General features: G+C 43.0%; 1 protein-coding gene across 1 annotated transcript in view; it reads left to right on the forward strand.

Moving 5' to 3' along the window:
- The window catches only part of GCNT1 (glucosaminyl (N-acetyl) transferase 1), a 116,547-nt gene that overhangs the window by 20,962 nt on the left and 72,828 nt on the right, over window positions 1-22,757 (forward strand). Inside the window, exon 2 of the mRNA XM_058445330.1 lies at window positions 17,926-18,380. The gene's annotated coding sequence lies outside the window, so the exon portion shown is untranslated. The remainder of the gene's footprint in view (window positions 1-17,925; window positions 18,381-22,757) is intronic.

Raw genomic sequence — 22,757 nt, forward strand, 5'->3', positions numbered from 1 at the left:
GATTCTCCTACCTCAGCTTCCTGAGTAGCTGGGACTACAGGCATATGTCTCCACACCCAGCTAATTTTTGTATTTTTAGTAGAGACAAGGTTTCACCATGTTGGCCAGGCTGTTCTCAAACTCCTGGCCTCCAGTGATCTGCCCGCTTTGACCTCCCAAAGTGCTGGGATTACAGGCATGAGCCACCATGCCTGGCCAATTATGCTTCTTTTAAAAAATAACTTTTTGGTTGCTATACAGTTTGCAATACACGTTTACAACTAACCGAAGTCCACTTTCAATTAACACTATACTGCTTTATAGGTAATGCAAGTACTTTATAATAACAAAATATTTTTAGTCTTCCCTCCTGTCCCTGGTATTATTGTGTAGTTCATTTCACTTAATGAATGCTTATATTTTCTTAGTGAACAGAAGCATACATAAGCATAAGTGTATGCATATACACCCAATCAAATACATTTTGCCATTATTATTTGAAACAAAATGTTATGTTAGACCAATTAAAAATTTTTTAAGTTTTTATTTGCCTTAACTTATTCTTCTCTGATACTGTATCTTTCTCTATGTAGATCCACATTTCTGACCTATATTATTTTTCTTCTATGTGAAGAATTTCCTTAATATTTCTTACAAAGCAGATCTACTAGCAACAAATTTCCTTAGTGTTTGTAGGTCTCAGAAAGTCTTTATTTCTATTTCACTTTTGAAGAATAATTTCACAGGATCACAATTCTATTTGGTAGTTTTTTTTCTCTCACCACTTTAAATATTTCACTTCACTCTCTTTGTAGTGATTTCTTACAATTTTACGTTGCCTCAGCATCCATTTTGAACATAGGTTTAATTTTCTCATATTGGAAGCAGGGCTTTGTCACCCTTGACACAGGTTCTGGTTCTCTACTTCATCGCAGTTCCTCGGTGGGGTTGATCCAGGTATCTGCTTTGTACGACTGCCTCCTGGTGACCACCTCCCTATCAGACAACTAGATACAACCTACTTGACTCACGTTGCTGAACCCCATACTGCACTGACTGTGCAGATATGCCACAGTGACCACTTCTCAGTCATAGCATGATTTCGTGAACTCGTATCTACTTCCTCTAAACCCACTAATTAGAACTTCCCAAGGGAAACCTGCCTGGATAATGCCCTAGACCCCAATAAAGGCTTCAGCCCATGGGTTCCTCATTCTCCCTCTTGCTCCTTGCCTGCTGATTGAGTGTACATGTCCCAGATAGCTCCCTACTTCCTGTTGGCCCCATGGGGCATGCTGCTGTCTTCTCTCTGGGATCTGAAAGTAATATACTGCTTGTGTTATTTCATGTTTTGTTTGAATTACTTTCTTTGTGTCTCAGCTGAATGACACATCTTAACCTAACTTCTTTCCTGGCCAGGGCCCTTCTAAAGAATGGCTATCTTGGTAGAAATAAACTGGGCACAGGTCAGACAAGAGCCATAAGGACATCTGCCACTATAAACAAGTTTCCTGTGAGTGGGACACCTGGTCACAGGTCAGACACTTAGACATCCAGCTGTTTGTCAGGCTAAAGAAGTATCTCATGAAAGACATATTGTAAACATTCACAACTAAATCTCCTGGAGCCATGTGAGAGAGGACAGGAGTTTACTGCCATTCTCCAGAAAGAGACCTTAAGATGAAATTACAGAAAAATAGAACACTCTTCTTGCTTGTGTGGTTTCTGAGGAGAAGTTGGTTATAAATTTTATGTTTCTCCTCTATAGGTAAAGTGTTTTTTCCTGTGGCTTCTTTCAAGATATTTCTTTGTCTTTGATTTTTGGCAATTTGCATATGATATGCCTAGGTGTTTTTTTTTTTTTTTGGCATTTACCTGCCAGATGTATTCTGAGCTTCCAGCATATGTAGTTTGATGTCTGACATTAATTTGTGGAAAGTCTCAGTCTTTATTGCTTAAAATATTTCTTCTATACTTTTCTATCTTTCTTCTCCTTCTGGAATTCCCATAACATGTATGCTACACCTTTTGTACTTGTCTCACAGTTCTTGGATATTCTGTTCTTTCTTTGTCCAGTCTTTTTTGTTTCTCTTTGCTTTTCAGTTTTGGAAGGTTCTATTGACACATTCTCAAGATCAGTAATTTTTTTCCTCAGCCATTTGCAATCTACTAATAAGCCCATTAAAGGCAATCTTCAGTCCTGTTACAATGTTTTTGATTTCTAGCATTTGTCTTTGATTCTTACTTAGAATTTCCATCTTTCTACTTATATTGACCATCTGTTCTTGAATTCTGCCTACTTTCTCAGTTAGAGACTTTACTATGTTAATCATAGTTGTTTTAAATTCACAGTCTGGTAATATCAACATCCCTGCCATATCTAGTCTGATTCTGATGCATCCTCAGTCTCTTTAAATTGTGTTTTGGCTTTTAGTGTGCCTTGTCATTTTTTGTTGAATGACACCTTTCAACAAAACAACAAAAAGTACACCTTTAGTGATGTGCTGGTAAGGTTTGCGGGGAGGGGAAGCATTCTATGGTCCTATTGTTACCAGAAAGCGTCCCAGTCCAGACCCCAAGAGAGGGTTCTTAGATGTCATGCAAGAAAGAATTCAGGGTGAGTCCACAGAGTAAAGTAAAAAGCAAGTTTATAGAGAAGTAATGAAACAAAAGAATGGCTATTCCATAGGCAGAGCAACCAGAGGGCTGCTAGTTGACTATTTTTATGGTTATTTCTTGATTATATGATAAACAAGGGGTAGATTATTCATGAGTCTTCCAGAAAAAGGATGAAGAGTTCCAAAAACTGAGGGTCCCTCCCCTTTTTAGAATATGTAGGGTGATTTCCAGAAGTTGCCATGGCATTTGTAAACTGTCATGGTGCTAGTGGGAGTGTCTTTTAGCATGCTAATGCATTATAACTAGTGTATAATGAGAAGTGAGGACAACCAGAGGTCACTTTCATCTCCATCTTGGTTTCGGTGAGTTTTGGCTGGCTTCTTTACCACATCCTGTTTCATCAGTAGGGTCTTTACAACCTCTGACTTGTGATACCAGTCCTGTTGACCTCCAGTCTTATCCTGTGAATAAGAATGCCTAACCTCCTGGGATGGCAGCCAAGCAGGTCTAAGCTTTATTTTACGTAGCCCCTATTCAAGGTGGGGTTGCTCTCCTTTAAATGCCTCTGGCACTATAATTAGGTCTTAGTCATTTAGTAAGCCTTTATGGGCCCTTTAGCTGTGAACTTTTTTTTCCCCTGAGACAGAGTCTCATTCTGTTGCCCAGGCTGGAGTGCAGTGGCATGATCATGACTTACTGCAGCCTTGATTTCCTAGGCTCAGGTGATACTTCCACCTCAGCCTCCTGTGTAGCTGGGGCTACAGGCACACACCACATACCTGGCTAATTTTTGTATTTCTTGTGGAGACAGAGTTTCACCATGTTGCTCAGGCTGGTCTTGAATTTCTGGGCTCAAGCAATCCACTTGTCTCAGTCTTGCTAAGTATTGGGATTACAGGCATGAGTCACCACACCTGACCTTGAGGGTGAACTTCACAAACTGTCTCTGCCTCTTGGATGTTTTTCCCCCACCTTAGGTGGGACAGGATGGCTAGTGGGAGCTGGAATTAAGTCTCACATATTTGTCAGAGTCCTATGCATACATATGTAATTAAGATGATTTTTCTCTTGTTGATTTATCATCTGCCAATTTAATTCATGGCCTAGCCAAAGAACCTAGAAGGATAGAGGGAAGCCATTTTCCCTCCCATGAAAAGCAAGAGTAGGGCAGTGTGTACAGTTTTCTATTTACATAACCAGATATAAAATGGGATTCTATCTTTGTTTTAACAAAGCATCAACAAAATAACTATTCAATGCAAAAGCACATGTGAAACAGATCTTCCACATGTAGAATTCACAAAGGAAGTTATTGACAACTAATTACACAACGCTTGAGCCCCCTCCACCCCCAGAAAACACAAGAAAAACCCAAAACTCTGAGACTTCCTGTTTGTCTTTCCATTTCGATTTTGTATAGTGTGCCCACAAATCATTATTCAATTTTTTTTGTTCCACTGCCAAGATTGCGCTCATGCTTCCTGGTAATCACAGGGGCTGAAGCAGCAGCCAACTATTATTGATATGGACAGGAGGCAGGGAAATACTGAATAGAAGAGGGCAGTTCCCTGGCAAATGCCCTACCCACAAGCCTGGGCCCACAGCCCTAAATGAGAACTTCACATCCCTGTTTTCCCACTCCAATGTTGCTTTTTCCATAACTGCCCTGGCCCATCATACCCCCCATCCCGTACCCATAAAAACCTCAAATTCCACTTACAGACAAGCAGAGTGGCATGGCAGGGAAGGAAAGAAGAGAAAAAGCATCTGAATGTCGAGATGAGTTTAGCCAGGGATGGCCGAACTCCAGGGGAAGATTATCTTCCCACTCCATCCCCTTTCCAGCTCCCCATCCCACTAAAAGCCACCTCCTTCACTCAATAAAACCTCTGCATTCACCATCCTTCAAGTCCATGTGACCTGATTCTTCCTGGATGCCAGACAAGGACCTGGATACCAAGAGGGCAGGGAGTAAAATGCTGTCATGCTGACTCTCCTCTGAGCCAGTTAACACTTAGCCATCCATGAATGGCAACTGCTAAAAAAGCATTAATTGTAACACACCCCTAGATGCTGCCATAGGGCCAGAGCCCAAAAGCGCTTGCCCCAGCCTTGGCACCTGCTTGCCTGCATGCTCCGCCTCCTGCAAGGGGTTTGAGTGGGGGGGCTGCGTAAGCAAGCCACACCCCTGTTACAAGTCCCATGAAGGGATCCAGGGAACTCTTCAGTCTCACTGTGTATTTAACTAACAATATGGCATAAATTCTTCTTTTAATTTTAAGTTTTGAATAAGATGAAAAAGCTTTTTTGTGATACTTAGGAATTAAGAAGATATGATCTGGCTGGGTGCAGTGGCTCACACCTGTTATCCCAGCGCTTTGAGAGGCTGAGGCGGGTGGATCACTTGAAGTCAGGAGTTCAAGACCAGCCTGGCCAACATGGTGAAACCCTGTCTCTACTAAAAATACAAAAAATTAGCTGGGTGTGGTGGTGGGCACCTGTAATCTCAGCTACTTGGGAGGCTGAGGCAGGAGAATCACTTGAACCTGGGAGATGGAGGTTGCAGTGAGCCAAGATTGTGCCACGCTCCAGCCTGGGTGACAGAGCCAGGCTCTGTCTCAGAAAAAAAGAAGATACAATAAAAAATGTATCACTTATCTGCCTTAAATCTAAACAATGAGTTAAGAAATGTTTTCTTTGAAATAATTTATAGTTATTTATGAAGCTCATGAAATTATTTGCTTTAATAACTATGGGTGAAATAAATGTAATCCTACCTCAGTGCCTTCTTCAAAATTATAATTCAGAGGTTATGGACATAAAAATGCCATCTCTGCAGTAGATGAAGTATGACAAATATTCGACAAAATGTGCCCTAGTCCTTTTTTTACCCACCTGGGTATGTATCACAGTGTAATGTTGGAAGGAAAATTTTCCTCTACCCACTAGTTTCAATTGCTTGGGGGCCTGAAGATTAACTGACAATAGATAGATGAACAGAACAAGAATTATTTATACATGCACTCATTACTCAGTAAGGAGTAACCAGATAAGTAGCCAGAGGTAAATGTTTTTATGTCAACTGAACAAAACAGGGAGGTGTTAAAACTTCAAAGGGGAAGAATGAAAGGTACTGTTGGCTTTTCTGATGTTAATAGTTGGCTGAATTCACACTTCAGTATTCTCCCAAACAGGAAACTCCTTCGGTGGGTGGGGGAGCCAAAGGCATCTGTATTTTCAGGAGGCCCTGCGTAAGTTTGGATAATGTTTATTTCTGTAGCTGCTGGTTGTACAGGCATTTTCAGTTTAAAATAATTTTCATATCACTTTTGTAGGCTATTAATTTCTTCAGTAATTTCTCAGCAACTCACAGCACCCCAGTAAGATCATGGCAAAGCTCACCCACCTATATGATTGTAGAGGGGCCAAGGGAAAGCGTCCGTCATCCTGTTAAGGGTTTGTTGAAAATTGTTGATGAAAAGAGTGAAACTTTGTAAAATATTTAAGAGATTTATTCTGAGCCAAATAGAAGTGACCACAGTCCGTAACACAGCCCTCAGGAGCCCCTGAGAACATGTGCCCAAGGTGGTCGGGGTACAGCCTAGTTTTATACATTTTAGGGAGACATGAGACATCAATCAAATACACGTAAGGTATACATTGGTTCAGTCCAGAAACGTGGGACAACTCCAAGTGGGCAGAGAGGGGAGGAGGGGGTTCCAGGTTATAGGTACATTTAAAATATTTTAGATTGGCAATTGGTTGAAAGAACTACTATCAATAGAAAGGAATATTTGGGTTACAATAAGATGTTGTGGAAACCAGTTTTATCATGTTGAGAAAGCCTCCAGGTAGCAGACTTTGGAGAGAATAGATTGTAAGTGTTTCTTATTGACTTAAAGTCTGTGTTGATTGTACATGCTGGTCAACTTTTTCTGAATTCCAAAAGGGAAGAGGGTATAATGAGGCATGTCCCAATGTCCCACCCTCTCTTCCTGTGATGGTTTTTTGTTTTTTGTTTGTTTGTTTGTTTGTTTTTGAGACGGAGTCTCGCTCTGTCACCCAGGCTGGAGTGCAGTGGTGCCATCTCGGCTCACTGCAAGCTCCGCCTCCCGGGTTCACGCCATTCTCCTGCCTCAGCCTCCCCTAGTAGCTGGGACTACAGGCGCCCGCCATCACGCCCAGCTAATTTTTTGTATTTTTAGTAGAGACGGGGTTTCACCGTGGTCTCGATCTGACCTTGTGATCCGCCCGCCTCGGCCTCCCAAAGTGCTGGGATTACAAGGGTGAGCCACCGCGCCTGGCACTGTCATGGTTTGAATCAGGTTTTCAGGTTAACATTGGAGTGCCCTGACTGAGAGGAGGAGGTCTATTCAGATGGTTGGTTGGGGGGCCTTAGAATTTTATTTGTGGTTTACAAATGAACTGACAAAAGGCAGATCAAAAAGCAGAAAAAGGCATACAAAATTTATTTAACATGGATAAACATGAGGGAATTGCAGGGGGAGGATTGCCCCATAACCCAAATGAGGTCCAGTTGCTTACATAGTCTTGTTCACAGGGGAAGGGGAGCTGAGGGTGTGACAATTTTGAGGGGCAGTAAATGATTTTTAGGGGAAATGAATGAACCTGGGAGACAGGAATTAATCTGTAAATTATTCTCTTTAGAATTTGAATGAGGCTGAAAGGCAGACATTGTTTTGCAAAAAAATTCATCCAGGTGTGGTTACATTACTCAGTCTTCTTTTCTGTGATAGGTAATGAGATTTCAGAGAGGGGATGGAAGGCAATTGTGTCTTCTTTGTGGGTCCAGTCTTAAAGGTGATAAAGGAATATCAGAGAAGAGCCTCCTCCTGTGCCTTGGGAGAGACAAAGTGTTGGTGGAGGCTGGAGGGGGGTATCAGAGAGACCTTGAGGCTGCTTCTTTTAGTTCAGCATACCAAAACACCATATTTTGGGGTATCATTTTTCTGAGCCCCAACATTGCCTTCTCTACTGCTGCATAATCTGTATAACGTCAACAGTCATTCTCTCTTTTGATTCTCTGTGCTTAATCCCTTATAGCCCCCATCCCAATGGTCACCATCTTATTTACATGATTATTGGCTGTCACAATCCCCCTTCCAGAATATACACTCCATGACAGCAGACTTTGTCCATCTTCATTACGGTGTCACCACAGCTAATACCATGTCTGGCACAGGGTTGTTACTAAATACATATTGGTTGATAAAATAAATGGAAAATAACTAGTTTAAAGTGTAAGCTGGGCATAGTGGGTCATGTTTGTAATTCCAGCACTTTGGGAGGCCAAGGCGGGAAGATCGCTTGACCCCAGTGGTTCAAGACCGCCTGAGCACCATGGTGAGACCCCCGTCTCTACGAAAATTAGCCAGGCATGGGGTGTGGCTCTAGTCCCAGCTACTCAGGAGGTTGAGGTGGGAGGATTCCTTGAGCCCAAGATGTCTAGGCTGTAGTGATCCAATATCATGCCACTACGCTCCAGCCTGGGGGACAAATTGAGACCCTGTCTCAAAAAAATAAGAAAGAGAAAGGGAAAGGGGAAGATGTTTCCATCTGGAGCAGTGGTACAGATCATTCTGCTACATTGTGACATAACAGAATTGAATCCTGACATAAAATGTACTGTCTAAAAATAACATTTACTAAATAAGTTGAGCAGCCACCACACAGTTGCTACTCTCTAACACCAGCACCTCTATCTTGCTGAGCTCCAGCCAAAGAAGGAAGGTAAGTAAGGAGGTGTCTCCTACTTACCATGGCTCCTACAAAGCTGGCACCCAGAAAACATCTGGCTACAAATGCCTTTCCCAAGAGTGCGCCCTCTACTGGAGAAATGAAGAAACCTTAGCAGTACAGGCTTGATACTGTGGCACTCCATGAAATTAGATGTTATCAAAAGTCCACCAAATTTCTGATTTGCAAACTTTCATTCCAGTACCTGACATTAGAAATTGCTTACGACTTCAAAACAGATTTGTGTTGCCAGAGCACAGCTATTGGAAGCAAGTGAGGTCTATTGTAGGAAGCAAGTATGGTCTATCATGAGGGACTTCCACCCTGGGTGCTCTCTGTATCAAATGTGTAGCAGTGTTTTTTTGTTTGTTTTTATATTTCATTTCTATTTATATTTTTAGAGACAAGGTTTTGCTCTGTCACCTAAGCTGGAGTGCAGTGGCATGATCATAGGTCACTGCAGCCTTGAACTCCTGGGCCAAGTAATCCTCCTCCCTTAGCCTCCTGAGAAGCCGGGATTACAGACACACACTACCAGGCCTGGCTAATTAAAATAAATTATTTAGAGAGAGAGGTCTTGCTATGTTGCCCATTCCGGTCTTGAACTCCTGGGCTCAAGCAATTCTCCAGGCTCAGCCTCCCATTTAGCTGGGATTGCAGGCACAAGCCACCACACCCAGCCCAAAGTATAACAGTTATGACTAAAGACATCCAGCTAGCATGCTACATAGATTGAGAATGTGTTTAAGAATCCACTATGGCTGGGTGTGGTGGCTCACACCTGTAATCCCAGCACTTTGGGAGGCTGAGCCAGGAGAATCAATTGAGCTCAGGAGTTTAAGACCAGCCTGAGCAACATAGCAAGACCTCTTCTCTACTAAAAATAAGTAAAAAAAAAAAAAAAAATAGCCAGGCTTGGTGGCATGGAGCTGTGGTCCCAGGTACTCAGGAGGCTGAGGCAGGAGGATGGCTTGAGGCCAGAAGATCAAGATTGCAGTGAGCTTAAAATCACACCACTGCAGTCCAGCCTGGGTGACAGGGCAAGACCCTATCTCAAAAGGAAGAAAAAAAAAAAGAATCCACTATGAAAGGAAACATTTCATTCTCAAAATGAACAAATGAAAAATCCTCTCATCTTCCTGTTAGTAGTAGTTCTAAATGTTTGATATTTTTTCCTCGTGGGGTCAAAAAGTACCTAAGTATATAATTGCAAGTGGAAAAATTGGGGATAGAAATCAGATATTGACAGTTTTACCATTTTAACTTGTGTGCGAATTGTTAATATGAATGTGGAAATATAAAGCACTGAGGCAAATCAGAATGTTTTATTAAACAAGTGTCAGCAATTCACCTTTATAACGATTATAAATAAACTTGTGGCCGGGCGCAGTGGCTCACACCTGTAATCCCAGCACTTTGGGAGGCCGAGGCGGGCGGATCATGAGGTCAGGAGATCGAGACCATCCTGGCTAACACAATGAAACCCCGTCTCTACTAAAAATACAAAAAATTAGCCAGGCGTGGTGGTGGGCGCCTGTAGTCCCAGCTACTCGGGAGGCTGAGGCAGGAGAATGGCGTGAACCCAGGAGGTGGAGCTTGCAGTGAGCCAAGATTGTGCCACTGCACTCCAGCCTGGGCGACAGAGTGAGACTCCATCTCAAAAAAATAAAAATAAATAAATAAATAAATAAATAAACTTGTTAGATTTTCCTGGACAATGCCAGCATTTGGATTTTTACAAATAAGTAAATGTTGGCTGGGCACAGTGGCTCACGCCTGTAATCCTAGCATTTTCGGAGGCCAAGTTGGGCAGCTCACACGAGGTCAGGACTTTAAGACCAGCCTGGCCAACATTGTAAAACCCCATCTCTACTTAAAAAAAATACAAAAATTAGCTGACCATGGTGGTGTGTGCCTGTAGTCCCAGCTACTAGGGAGGCTGAGGCACGATAATTGCTTGAACCCAGGAGGGAGGCTGAGTGAGCCGAGATGGAGCCATTGCACTCCAGCCTGGATGAGAGAGCAAGAACCTGTCTCAAAAAAAAAAAAAAAATACAACAAAGGATAACCCACACAATTTAATATCTTATTGATGGCAACTCAATTTGTTTGTAGTTTTTTTTCTTTTTTTTTGGAAATGGTCTCGCTCTGTCATCCAGGGTGGAGTGCAATGGCTCAATCACAGCTATCTGCAACCTCCACCTCCTGGGCTCAAACAATTCTCCTGCCTCAGCCTCCCAAGTAGCTGGGACTACACATGCAAGCCACCACACCCAACTAATTTTTGTGTTTTTTGTAGAGCCAGGGTTTTGCCATTATGTTAGTTCGTTCTTACACTGCTATGAAGAAATACCCAGGACTGGGTAATTTATAAAGAAAAGAGGTTTAATTGACTCACAGTTCTGTATGGCTAGGGAGGCCTCAGGAAACTTACAATCATGGCGGATGACACCTCTTCACAGGGCAGCAGGAAAGCGAATGAGTGCAAGAAGCAGAAACACCAGATGCTTATAAAACCATCAGATTTCATGAGAACTCACTCACTATCATGAGAACAGCATGGGAGAAACCGCCCCCATGATTCAATTATTAATACCTCCCACCGAGTCCCTCTCACGACACATGGAGGTTATGGGAATTAAAATTCAAGATGAAATTTGAGTGGGAACACAGCCAAACCATATCAGCCATGTTGCCCAAGATGGTCTCGAACTCCTGAGCTCAAGAGATCCACCTGCCTCACCCTCCCAAAGTGCCAGGATTACAGGTGTGAACCATGGCACTCAGCAGTAGCATCTTAATCTACGGTAGCTTTCATCCATTCACTATGCAGATAGATAGTTCTTGATTTATGTTAATTTTATTTATAATTTTTTGGCTTTATTATGGTGGAACAATGATACGCATTCAGTAGAAACCATACTTTGAGTACCCATACAACTATCCTGGTGTTTTTTGTTTTCATTTTGTTTTGGTTTTTTTGAGACGGGGTTTTGCTCTATCACCCAAGCTTGAGTGCAGTGGTGTGATTATGGCTCACTGCACTCACTGCAGCCTTGACCTCCTAGGCTGAAGTGATCCTCCCACCTCAGCCTCCAGAGTAGCTGGAACTACAGGTGCATGCCACCATGCCCAGCTAATTTTTGTATTTTTTGTAGAGACTAGGTTTCTCCGTGTTGCCCAGGCTGGTCTCAAACTCCTGGGCTCAAGCAGTCTGCCTGCCTCAGCCTCCCAGATTGCTGGGATCATAGGCATGAGTCGCTGCCTGGCCCAACCATTATTTTTTTCACTTTTGGTACAATATTCAATAAATTACGTGAGATATTCAACACTATTATAAAATAACCTTTGTCTTCAATGATTTTGCCCAATTGTAGACTAATGTAATAAGTGTTCTGAGCACATTTAAGTTAGGCTAGGCTAAACTATGATCCTCAGCAGGTTAGGCATATTAAATGTATTTTTGACTTAAGCTATTTTCAGTTTATGATGGGTTTAGCAGGACATAACCCCATTGTAAATTGAGAAACATCTATACTTTTCTAACTTAGTTGTCCACGATCACCACCACCATTGCCATCACCCTTGCCATTAGGCATCATGTTTTCCTCCTTGGAGGTTGCTGTGGTTTAAATGTGTCCCCCAAAGTTCATGTGTTGGAAACTTAATCCCTAATGATGCAATGCTGTTGGGAAGTGGGGCCTAATTGGAGGTATTTTGGTCATAAGAGTTCCAACCTCAATGAATGAACTAACGACAATTATAAAAAGGCTGACACTGTGAGCTCATTCTCCTGCTCTCTTGCACCCTCCCTTTGCCCTTCCCCCATGGGATGATGCAGCAAGAAGGCCCTTGCAAGATGCTGGCCCCATGACCTTGAACTTCCTAGTCTTCAAAACTGTAAGCCAATAAATTTCTGTTTATTATAAATTATCCAGTCTCATGGATTCTGTTATAACAGCACAAAACAGACTAAAACAGAGGTCAGTCATCACAGTTACCAGTTTTGGCAAGATTTTAATGAACAAAAGAATCACTTAATTTTTACTGCAGAATGGTATGTTTCCAGCAGATCTGCAATGAGGAAGGACAGATGATGTTACACTTTTTTTCTCAAGCTTCCATGAGATGGGGATTCAACAACTCTTCCAGGAATAATATAAGCTATGACATAGTTTGATGAAATCCATAGAAGTGAATTGATTTGATGTCATCATTAAAATTTCCACTGTAGAATGGCAAGGAATTTATTGAGATAGTATCCTTTTTGTTGTTGGTGTTTCTAAATACAATCTGAAATAATTTGTTAAATCAAAGGCTTGCTTTTCCTTGAAGCTGACAGAGTTGGTTCACAGTAAAATTTACCACATCAGAACTATTTGTTGACATATTACTTTCTACCTTGCATTCAGCACTAGATGCTAGAGATTACAAAGAATGGTTTGCCTTGGAATCAAAGGTGTAGCAATTGGCTGTGTAAACATTTTCTGAACTGTGATGTTGCTAAGAAGCCAGCAGGAGTGGGGGAAGAATTGAAGAGTGAAATGAATATCCATCCTCACAGACAGGCAAAAATCAGACTGTAATATTTTGTTTAATCTTATAAAAAGTATCTAGTATTTCAACACTTTAAAAGTCCTTGCATTTTTCAAAAGTAAGCAGAACCTGGAATCAAGGCCTGGGTCCTGGGGAAGCAGTCTGTGCAGCAGGAGCCTGCCTCAGGTGCACATTTGAACTAGGGGGAAAAAAGTTGCTTCTACCTGTAGTGCCTTTCCAGCTTCCACTACTGACACAGCTTAACATTATGCCAACAGGCAAAGGAACAATATTTAAAAGACCTAGGTCCATTTTCACAGAGTAGGTAATGAATGAATTTGGAACTGAAAGGCAATACATGGATAATAGCACAACAATTAATGTGGACTGGTGTCGGACTTCAGGTAAGGCTGGATCTTGGAGTAGCCCAAAAAGTTTATAATAAATAAACTCTTTTTTCATCTCAAAAAAAGAAAAAACTAGATAAACAAGACCTGGGCCTTAAAGTCTTTCTGTTTCACAGAGTACTCTGGTAATATAAAACGGGATGATAGATAACTAAATCTCTTTTTTGTGCACTATTCAAAATGGAAAGGTCAAAAGTTGCATATTGGTGTTAAGACAAAGGTGATTCATTCACTGCACCTCAGAAAAGAGTAAAAATGAAATTAGCCATCTTGTAACTAAAATCAACACAAATGTACTTGGTCTAGAACTTTCAATAAAAAAGGACATCGAGGCCGGGAGTGGTGGCTCACACCTGCCTGTAATCCCAGCACTTTGGGAGGCCAAGGTGGGTGGATCACGAGGTCAGGAGAGTGAGAACCCTCTCTTGGGGTGTGGATCAGGACCCCTTTCTGGTAACAAGATCATTTTCATAACAAGAGTCTTACTGGCTTCTTGGAAGGGTGAGGGCAAAGCAGAATATTTATTAGGTTTTTGGAATCTGGAGTAAGGTGGCTATTTTGATATAGAGGTTGATTAGGATTGGACAAGTATGTGACACAATGGTTTGGCATTGGTGGACACAGCAAGGTGAGAGTTCCCAAGCATGTCTTAAAGAGTAAATGATCTTTTGATTATATCTATTTTCCTTGGAAAGTAGTACTTACTTTAATGAGGATAAATTGAGTAGTCTAGTGTTACGACTAATGGATTTTCAGAAAGTTCCTAGAACAAATAAAATTTTTGTCCATTTGAACCCAAAAGTATCTGAGACAGGTCTCAAGCAACTTAGAGACTTTATTTTGCCAAGTTTGGCAAAACAAGTTTGCCAAGTTTTAAAGTCAAAATAAAGTTTGACTTTATTTTGACAGGTTAAGGACATGCCTGTCACACAGCTTCAGGAGGTCCTGATGACATGCGTCCAAGGTGGTTGGGGTACATCTTGCTTTTATACATTTTAGGGAGACATAATGCATCAATCAATACATGTAATATTTACGTGGGTTTGATCTGGAAAGGCAGGACAACTCAAAGGGAGGTGTTGTGTGTGGCTTCCAGGTCATAGGTAGATTTAAAATTTTTCTGATTGGTAACTGATTGAAAGAGTTATCAGTAGAAAGGAGACACGAATGTCTGGGTTATAATAAGGTGTTGTGGAGACTAAGGCCTTATCAGGCAGTTGAAGCTTCTCAGTAGCAGGCTTTGGAGAGACTAGACTGTAAATGTTTCTTATCAGACTTAAGGTCTGTGTTGATGTTAATGCTGAAGGGGTATAATGAGGCATATGTGAGCCTCTCTTCCATCATGACTGGAATTAGTTTTTCAGGTTAACTCTGGAATGCCCCTGACTGAGAGGAGGGGTTCATTCAGATGATTAGGGGAGCTTAGAATTTAATTTTTTGTTTACAGCCATTTCATCCTTCTGGGTAAACATTTCCTGAAATAAGAAAGTCAGGTAAATGTACCAGGGGTTTCCAATCTTTTGGCTTCCCTGGGCCACACTGGAAGAAGAATTGTCTTGGGCCACACATAAAATACACTAACATTAATGATAGCCAATGAGAAAAAAAAATTTTTTTAAATCTCATAATGTTTTAAGAAAGTTTATGAATTTGTGTTGGGCCTCATTGAAAGCCCTCCTGGGCTGCATGCAGACTGCAGGCCTTGGGTTAGACAAGCTTGATAGATAGTAAGCCGTGTATGTGTGGGCAGTAAGTTTTGATTTCTCTAAAGAATCTTAACTTCCCTTACACATTTGACCACAACACTCTTCTTTTCTCGTCAGACTTATTAACATTTCAAAGAACAGACCATGATAAAATATGAAAGTAGGAAATAATTTCTATGAGAGTGTTGTAAGCCAGTGGTTCTAAAAGTGTGGTTCCCAGACCAGTAGCTTCAGTATCACCTAGGAACTTGTTAGAATCCCTCACCTACTAAATCAGAAACTCTGATGTGCAGTCAGCAATCTGTGTTTTCTTTTCTTTTTTTTTTTTTTTTTTTTTTTTGAGACAGAGTCTCACTCTGTCTCCCAGGCTGGAGTGCAGTGGTATGATCCCAGCTCACTGCAACCTCTGCCTCCCAGGTTCAAGTGATCCCCCCCACCTCAGCCTCCCTTGTAGCTGGGATTACAGGTGCATGGCACCACGCCAGGCTTATTTTGCTATTTCTAGTAGAGATAGGGCTTCGCCATGTTGGCCAGGCTGGTCTCAAACTCCTGACCTCAGGTGATCCGCCCACCTTGGCCTCTCAAAGTGCTGGGATTACAGACGTGAGCCACCGTTCCTGGCCTCATTTGTGTTTTTAAAAACGAAAAGAAAAAATGAAAAAAAAAATTTTGTCTGCATTTCCTTAGTAAAGATGGAGGTAAATCGGTTGTTGGTAAAAGCTGTGTGCCTCTTTCTTCAGATTGTGACTCATATTCTTATGACTCTCTCCTCTTTGAATTCTTTGAAAACAGTACTCTCCTTGCACTAATATGAATGCATTAGTGAGGAATATAAAATTTATTCAAGATTTTAGAAGGAAGCTAGAAGAGAGAAGTTGCACAGCATGATATCAAGATTGCACTTAAAAATAAACCAAGGCTAGGCACATTGGCTCATGCTTGTAATCCTGGTACTTTGGGAGGCTGAGGTGGGCAGATCACCTGAGGTCAGGAGATCGAGACCATCCTGGCCAACCTGGTGAAACCCTGTCTCTACTAAAAATGCAAAAAATTAGCCAGGCTTGGTGGCGGGCATCTGTTATCCCAGCTACTTGGGAGGCTGAGGCAGGAGAATCACTTGAACCCAGGAGGCGGAAGTTGCAGTGAGCCGAGATCCCACCGTTGTACTCCAGCCTGGGCAAGAAGAGTGAAACTCCGTCTCAAAAATAAAAAATAAATAAATAACAAACCTTTTGAGGTATCTCATCTCCCAAATCTCTCTTCTTGGCTCAGCCTCTCTTCCTGCTCCTGACCCACATCACCTTCTCTCTGAATTTTCTTCTAAGAGCAGTTCAGTTCAATACCCACACGACTTTCAAAAGTCTTAACCTCACCTACTAGTTAATATAATCTTCAAGGAAATTAAAGGAATTAAATTGAAGACTTTGTTTGCCTTGTGAACAAAAAATTCCCCAGTTCCCAGGTTTCACTAAAGCTGTGATGAATGAAGGTGACATCAATTTACATTTCCCTGATTCATGTTTGCTCTACAGGCGAGGAAGAAACCTGGGTTACAGTGGTACCATGTTTCCAGTGTGTCCACATCAGCTTCCAGTCCTTTTCATTATGATGTTGCAACCTGCATGTCCCCCTGCCCTGCGTGGGGCTGAGGTCCTGCACCCACCCGTCTTGTCTCCTTCCTGATGGTTGCTAGGATCAAAACCCAGAGGGGAGAATGAGCTGTACTCACAGGGGATGACTTGGGGACTGGGTCCAGAAAGTGGCACATCTACAAGAGCTTGTTTAGAGCTACCTAAGAGGAGTCTTCCCATCAGCTGCGGAGCTTTTAAAAATGCCTATGCCGGCCAGGTGCAGTGACTCATGCCTGTAATCCCAGCACTTTGGGAGGTCGAGGCGGGTGGATCACAAGGTCAGGAGATCAAGACCAGTCTGACCAGCATGGTGAAACCCCATCTCTACTAAAAATACAAAAATTAGCTGGGCATGGTGGTGTGTGCCTGTAATCCCAGCTACTGAAGAGGCTGAGACAGGAAAAATTGCTTGAACCCAGGAGGCGGAGGTTGCAGTGAGCCAAGATCACACCACTGCACTCCAGCCTGGGCAACAAAGAGAGACTCCATCTCAAAAAAAAAAAAAAATGCCTATGCCTAGGCCACATTCCGGAGCAATCACATCAGAATCCTTGGTGCAGGACCTAGGCGTCAGGATTTTTGTTGTTGTTTGAGACGAAGTCTTGCTCTGTCACCCAGGCTGGAGTGCAGTGGTGTGATCTCAGCTCACTGCAACCTCCACCTCCTGGGCTCAAGCAATTCTCCTGCCTCAGCCTCCAGAGTAACTGAGACTACAGGTGCCCACGACCATGCCCAGCTAATTTTTTTATTTTTAGTAGAGACGGGGTTTTACCATGTTGGCCAGGCTGGTCTCGAACTCCTGACTTCAGGTGATCTGCCTGCCTCGGCCTCTCAAAGTGCTGGGATTATAGGCATGAGCCATCACTGCGCTCAGCCAGCATCAGGATTTGTTAAGTTTCCATAAGTAATTCCAACGGGCAGCAATGGTGAGAACCATCAGACTAGATGATGTACAAAAAGTCCACATTATGCTAAGACGTTATAATAATTTTGTTCAAAACACTTCACATAATTAAATGGGCTATATTTTCATCATACTATCTGTTTCACATGTGGGAAATTTGAGACACAAAGAAAGTGTGAGTCATACTAGACAGACCACAGGTGAACTGTTAAGGAGGGAGAAGCCCCAGTGTCACCTTCCACAGTCCTGCTCCCATTAAGGCCTATGAAATGGAAAATGCAGTGTTATTCTTTGAGGTTTCCTGGGACCAGAAAAAGGTCAGAGACTCTTAATGGGTAATGCAGACAACTGGAATGCAATCATCAGGTATTCATTTCTCTTTTAAGGTTTTACATCTGAAAAAACTGAAACCTGAAGAAGTAACGCAATCATGATTTTTTAAAAACTTAATAATATGGTTTTGGATTTAAAAAGAAAGACTGACTCAGAGCTGGGGAAAACACTCACTTGTGATACAGATCAACGTGAAAACAGCTTAACTGTCTTCTATGGCAATTCGCACAGTGTGACTCAGAGACACCTCTCTTCACCAGCTCTGGCTCAGGGGATGTGAAGGTGGAAGCAGAGGTCACAGTGACTTCATCTTAGAAGGACTTAACTGACCATTGCTGGTTTTGAAGATGGAAGAAGGCCCACAGTCAATGAATGAGAGTGGCTTCGAGAAGCTAGAAATGTCAAGGAAATAGATTCTCCTCTAAAGCTCCCAGAAAGAAACACGGTTCTGCTGACACCTTGATTTTAGGCCAGTGAGACCTGCTTCAGACTTCTGACCTACAGAATGGTAAGAAAATAAATTTGTGTTGCTTATAGCTATTCTGTGTGTGGTAGTTTGTTACAGCAGCAATAAGAAACTAACACAGTTGTGACCAGGCACCATGGCTCATGCCTGTAATCCCAGCACTTTGGGAGGCTGAGGTGGGCAGATCACTTGAGGTCAAGAGTTCAAGACCAGCCTGGCCAACATGGCAAAACCCTGTCTCTACTAAAAATACAAAAATTAGCTGGGCTTGGTGGTAGGCGCCCGTAACCCCAGCTACTTGGGAGGCTGAGGCAGGAGAACCGCTTGAACCTGGGAGGCGGGGATTGCAGTGAGCCAAGATCATGCCACTGCACTCCAGCCTGGGCGACAGAGTGAGACTCCATCTCAAAAAAAAAAGAAAGAAACTAACACAGTGGTTTTATCTGATTATCTGATTATCAGAAGTAGTAAGAGAAATGTGAAAATGGTTCTTAAGTTACAAAGTGCCATATGAAGATAAAGTATTCATTCATTTATTCCCTTATTTATTCATCAAATATTATTGAGCTCCTCCTACTTCGAGCCAAGCACTTTTATAGATGTTGGGAATATACTAAAGCCAAAATGGATTTAAAACAAAACAAACACTGGCCAGGCTCAGTGGCTCATGCCTGTAATCCCAGGCTATATGTGGGGCATGAGAGGAAGCAGGAGACGTCAGGTGAGATACAGCAGTAGCATGGCTGAAGATGGTAGCAATGGAGGTGGGTAAAAGGGATCCTAATCTGGATATATTTTGAAATAGAGGCTGGGTTCAATGGCTCATGCCTGTAACCCCAGCACTTTGGGGGGCCGAGCTCAGGAGTTCGAAACCAGCCTGGCCAACATGGTGAAACCCCGTCTGTCAAGACCAGCTCGGTTGGGGAGACCCTAACCCAGCAGTGCTAGAGGAATTAAAGACACACACACAGAAATATAGAGTTATGAAGTGGGAAATCAGGGGTCTCACAGCCTTCAGAGCTGAGAGCCTGAACAGAGATTTACCCGCATATTTATTAACAGCAAGCCAGTCATTAGCATTGTTTCTATAGATATTAAATTAACTAAAAGTATCCCTTATGGGAAACGAAGGGATGGGCTGAATTAAAGGAATAGGTTGGGCTAGTTAACTGCAGCAGGAGCATGTCCTTAAGGCACAGATCGCTCATGCTGTTGCTTATGGCTTACGAATGCCTTTAAGCGGTTTTCCACCCTGGGTGGGCCAGGTGTTCCTTGCCCTCATTCCGGTAAACCCACAACCTTCCAGCGTGGGTGTTATGGCCATCATGAACATGTCACAGTGCTGCAGAGATTTTGTTTATGGCCAGTCTTGGGGCCAGTTTATGGCCAGATTTAGGGGGACTTGTTCCCAACATCCGTCTACTAAAGATACAAAAACTAGCCAGGTGTGGTGGTGCATGCCTATAGTCCCAGCTACTTGGGAGGCTGAAGCAGGAGAATCGCTTGAACCTGGGAGGCCGAGGTTTCAGTGAGCCACGGCACTCCAGCCTGGGCAACAGAGTGAGACTCTGTCAAGAAAGAGAAAGAGAGAAAGAAAGAGAGAAAGAAAGAAAGAGAGAGAGAAAGAGAGAGAGAAAGAAAGAGAGGAAGGAAGGAAGGAAGGAAGGAAGGAAGGAAGGAAGGAAGGAAGGAAGGAAGGAAGGAAGGAAGGAAGGGTCAAAAGCATTTGTTGAATTGGGTGTGTACTGTGTGAGAAAGAGAGGCAAGACAGATGACTCTAGGAGTTTTTGGCCTGAGCAACTAGATGGAGTTGTCAATGATAAGTCTGAGAGAAGAGTGGGAGAAGCAGGCTCCGGGAGAAGAAGATAAGGAGCTGCGTATTGGACATGTTTGTTTGAAATGCCAATTTTACCTCTAAGGGGAGATGTTAACTAAGCAGTTGGAAACATGAGTCTGGAGTTCTGAGGACAGGTCCAGACTAGAGATAGAAATCAGAGCGATGTCAAGGTTAAATCCAGATGTACTTAACAGAATGTGGTTGGTTGAGGCCATACAGAAGGGTTGTACAGAAAAAAGAAGAGATCTGAGGCCAGAGTCGTGAAGCTCTGCAGGGTTAAGAGTCCTGGGGGTAGAGGAGGAAACTGAAGGCTGACAAAGAGTGACGAGAACAAAACCACGAGGATTAAGAGTCTGGGTGAGGAAAAAGGATTTCAAGGTCAAGGAGTGATGATTTGTCTGAAATGCTGCTGAGAGTACAGGTAAAACAAGTTTAGGTAAGTGCCTGCTGGATTTAGAACCATGGAGCTGAAATGGACAGGGGCAGCTTCCCGAGGCATGGGACTAAGCACCTGATTAGAGAGGGTTTAATATAATTTGGAGACACCAGATACAGGCAATTCTTTTGACACAAAACAATCAGGTTCTTCCAGAAATTCCCTTTGCTGTTTTCACAAGGAGGCTGATGCCCTCTTGGGCCCTCTGTGTTGTTCTGGAGACCTCAGCTGTCAGCCTGCTGAGGGCAAGGAACAGGCGACAACTGCAGCACCTTCTTCCCTGACCACAGCAAGGGGGAATGAAGGTCAGTTTTCTATGAAGCAGGAGTCAGTAAACTGCAGCAAACTATGATCACACCTGTTCATTTACGTGCTGTCTGTGGCTGCTGTCACACTAGAGGGACACAGGTAAGAGGTTGTGAGAGAATAAATAGCCCACCATGCTTCAAATATTTACTATCTGGCCCTTTCCAGAAAAGGAAAGCTCTGCTATAAATAGAGAATTAGGGCAGTAGCTAAGGAGGAAGGGGTTCAAGAAAGGGTTGTCAAAAGGAGAAATAACATTTTTGTATGCTGATAGGAACGATTCTGTGGAGACAAAAAAGTTGAAGTTGTAGAAGAAAGAATTGCTGGGATGATATTCTCAAGTATAACATCAGAGGATGTTATACCTGGAATGAGGATCAGATGCCCCAGTGGAAGGGTTGGCTTTACTAGGAATATAGACACATATGTCTTTCATTATCACTGTATGAAAAGATGTGGTACCTTACACATGAGAGAAATGTAAAGTTTAAACTCTTTGTTTCAGGTTTTCCTTTCCTTTTCCTTTTTTTTTTGACAGTCTCACTCTTTCACCCAGGCTGGAGTGCAGTGGCTCAGTCTCGGCTCACTGCAACCTCCACCTCTTGGGCTCAAGCAATTCTTGTCCCTCAGCCTCCCAAGTAGCTGGGATTACAGTTATGTACCACCAAGCCTAGCTAATTTTTGTATTTCTTTTTTAGTAGAGATGGGGTTTCAACATGTTGGCCAGGCTGGTCTAGAACTCCCGAGCTCAAGCGATCCACCCGCCTTGGCCTCCCTCAGTTTTTACTTATTAGAATTGGCAAAGATAAAAACTGTGGCTAGGTGGGGTGGCTCACACCTGTAATCACAGCAATCTGGGAGGCCAAGGTGGAAGGAATGCTTGGGGTCAGGAGTTCGGGACCAGCCTGGACAACATGGTGAGACTCCTGTCTCTATAAAAAATAGAAAATACAAAAATTAGCCAGACATGGTGGTGTGTGCCTGTTGTTCCAGCTACTCAGGAGGCTGAGGAGGATCTCTTTTTTTTTTTTTTTTTTTTTTTGAGACAGAGTCTTGCTCTGTCGCCCAGGCTGGAGTGCAGTGGTGCAATCTAGGCTCACTGCAAGCTCCGCCTCCTGGGTTCACGCCATTCTCCTGCCTCAGCCTCTCTGAGTAGCTGGGACTACAGGCGCCCGCCACCACGCCCAGCTAATTTTTTGTATTTTTAGTAGAGACGGGGTTTCACCGTGTCACCCAGGATGGTCTCGATCTCCTGACCTCGTGATCCGCCCGCCTCGGCCTCCCAAAGTGCTGGGATTACAAGCGTGAGCCACCGCGCCCGGCTGAGGAGGATCTCTTAAGCCTAGAAGTTTGAGGCTGCAGTGAGCTATGGTCAATGACATCACTGGACTCCAGCCTGGGCAACAGAGTGAGACCCCATTTCATAAATAAATCAATAAATACTATTTTTAAAACCTGTGATAATTTGTTCTGTTGGTGAGTGTGTGGGGGAAACAGGAAGTCACACATTGCTGGTGAGAATGTAAATTGGTACAATTTCTCTGTGGAAGACATGAAGAGTCATCAGGAAGCTTAAGGCCTGGGAGTTCCTAGGGGGATCATCTGTCTAGAAAATTTACCCTGGGAAACTGACCTTCAAGTCCCCCTTGCAGAGATTATGCAGGAATGAACTGGAGTGACTCCAGTGCCCTTCTCTGGTAAGGAACATAGCTGGGGTCTCCAGAACATATTGAGGGTATAAGAGAAGGAGAGTTTTTGCAGAAGCTGATGGGAGCCAGCACACAGCACCCAGGGAAGTTTGCCCTTGTGGAAAAGACGGCTGCCAAAACTCCAGCTCCAT

The sequence above is a fragment of the Hylobates moloch genome, unplaced genomic scaffold, assembly GCF_009828535.3.
Source record: "Hylobates moloch isolate HMO894 unplaced genomic scaffold, HMol_V3 SCAFFOLD_10, whole genome shotgun sequence".
Classification (NCBI taxonomy): Eukaryota; Metazoa; Chordata; class Mammalia; order Primates; family Hylobatidae; genus Hylobates; species Hylobates moloch.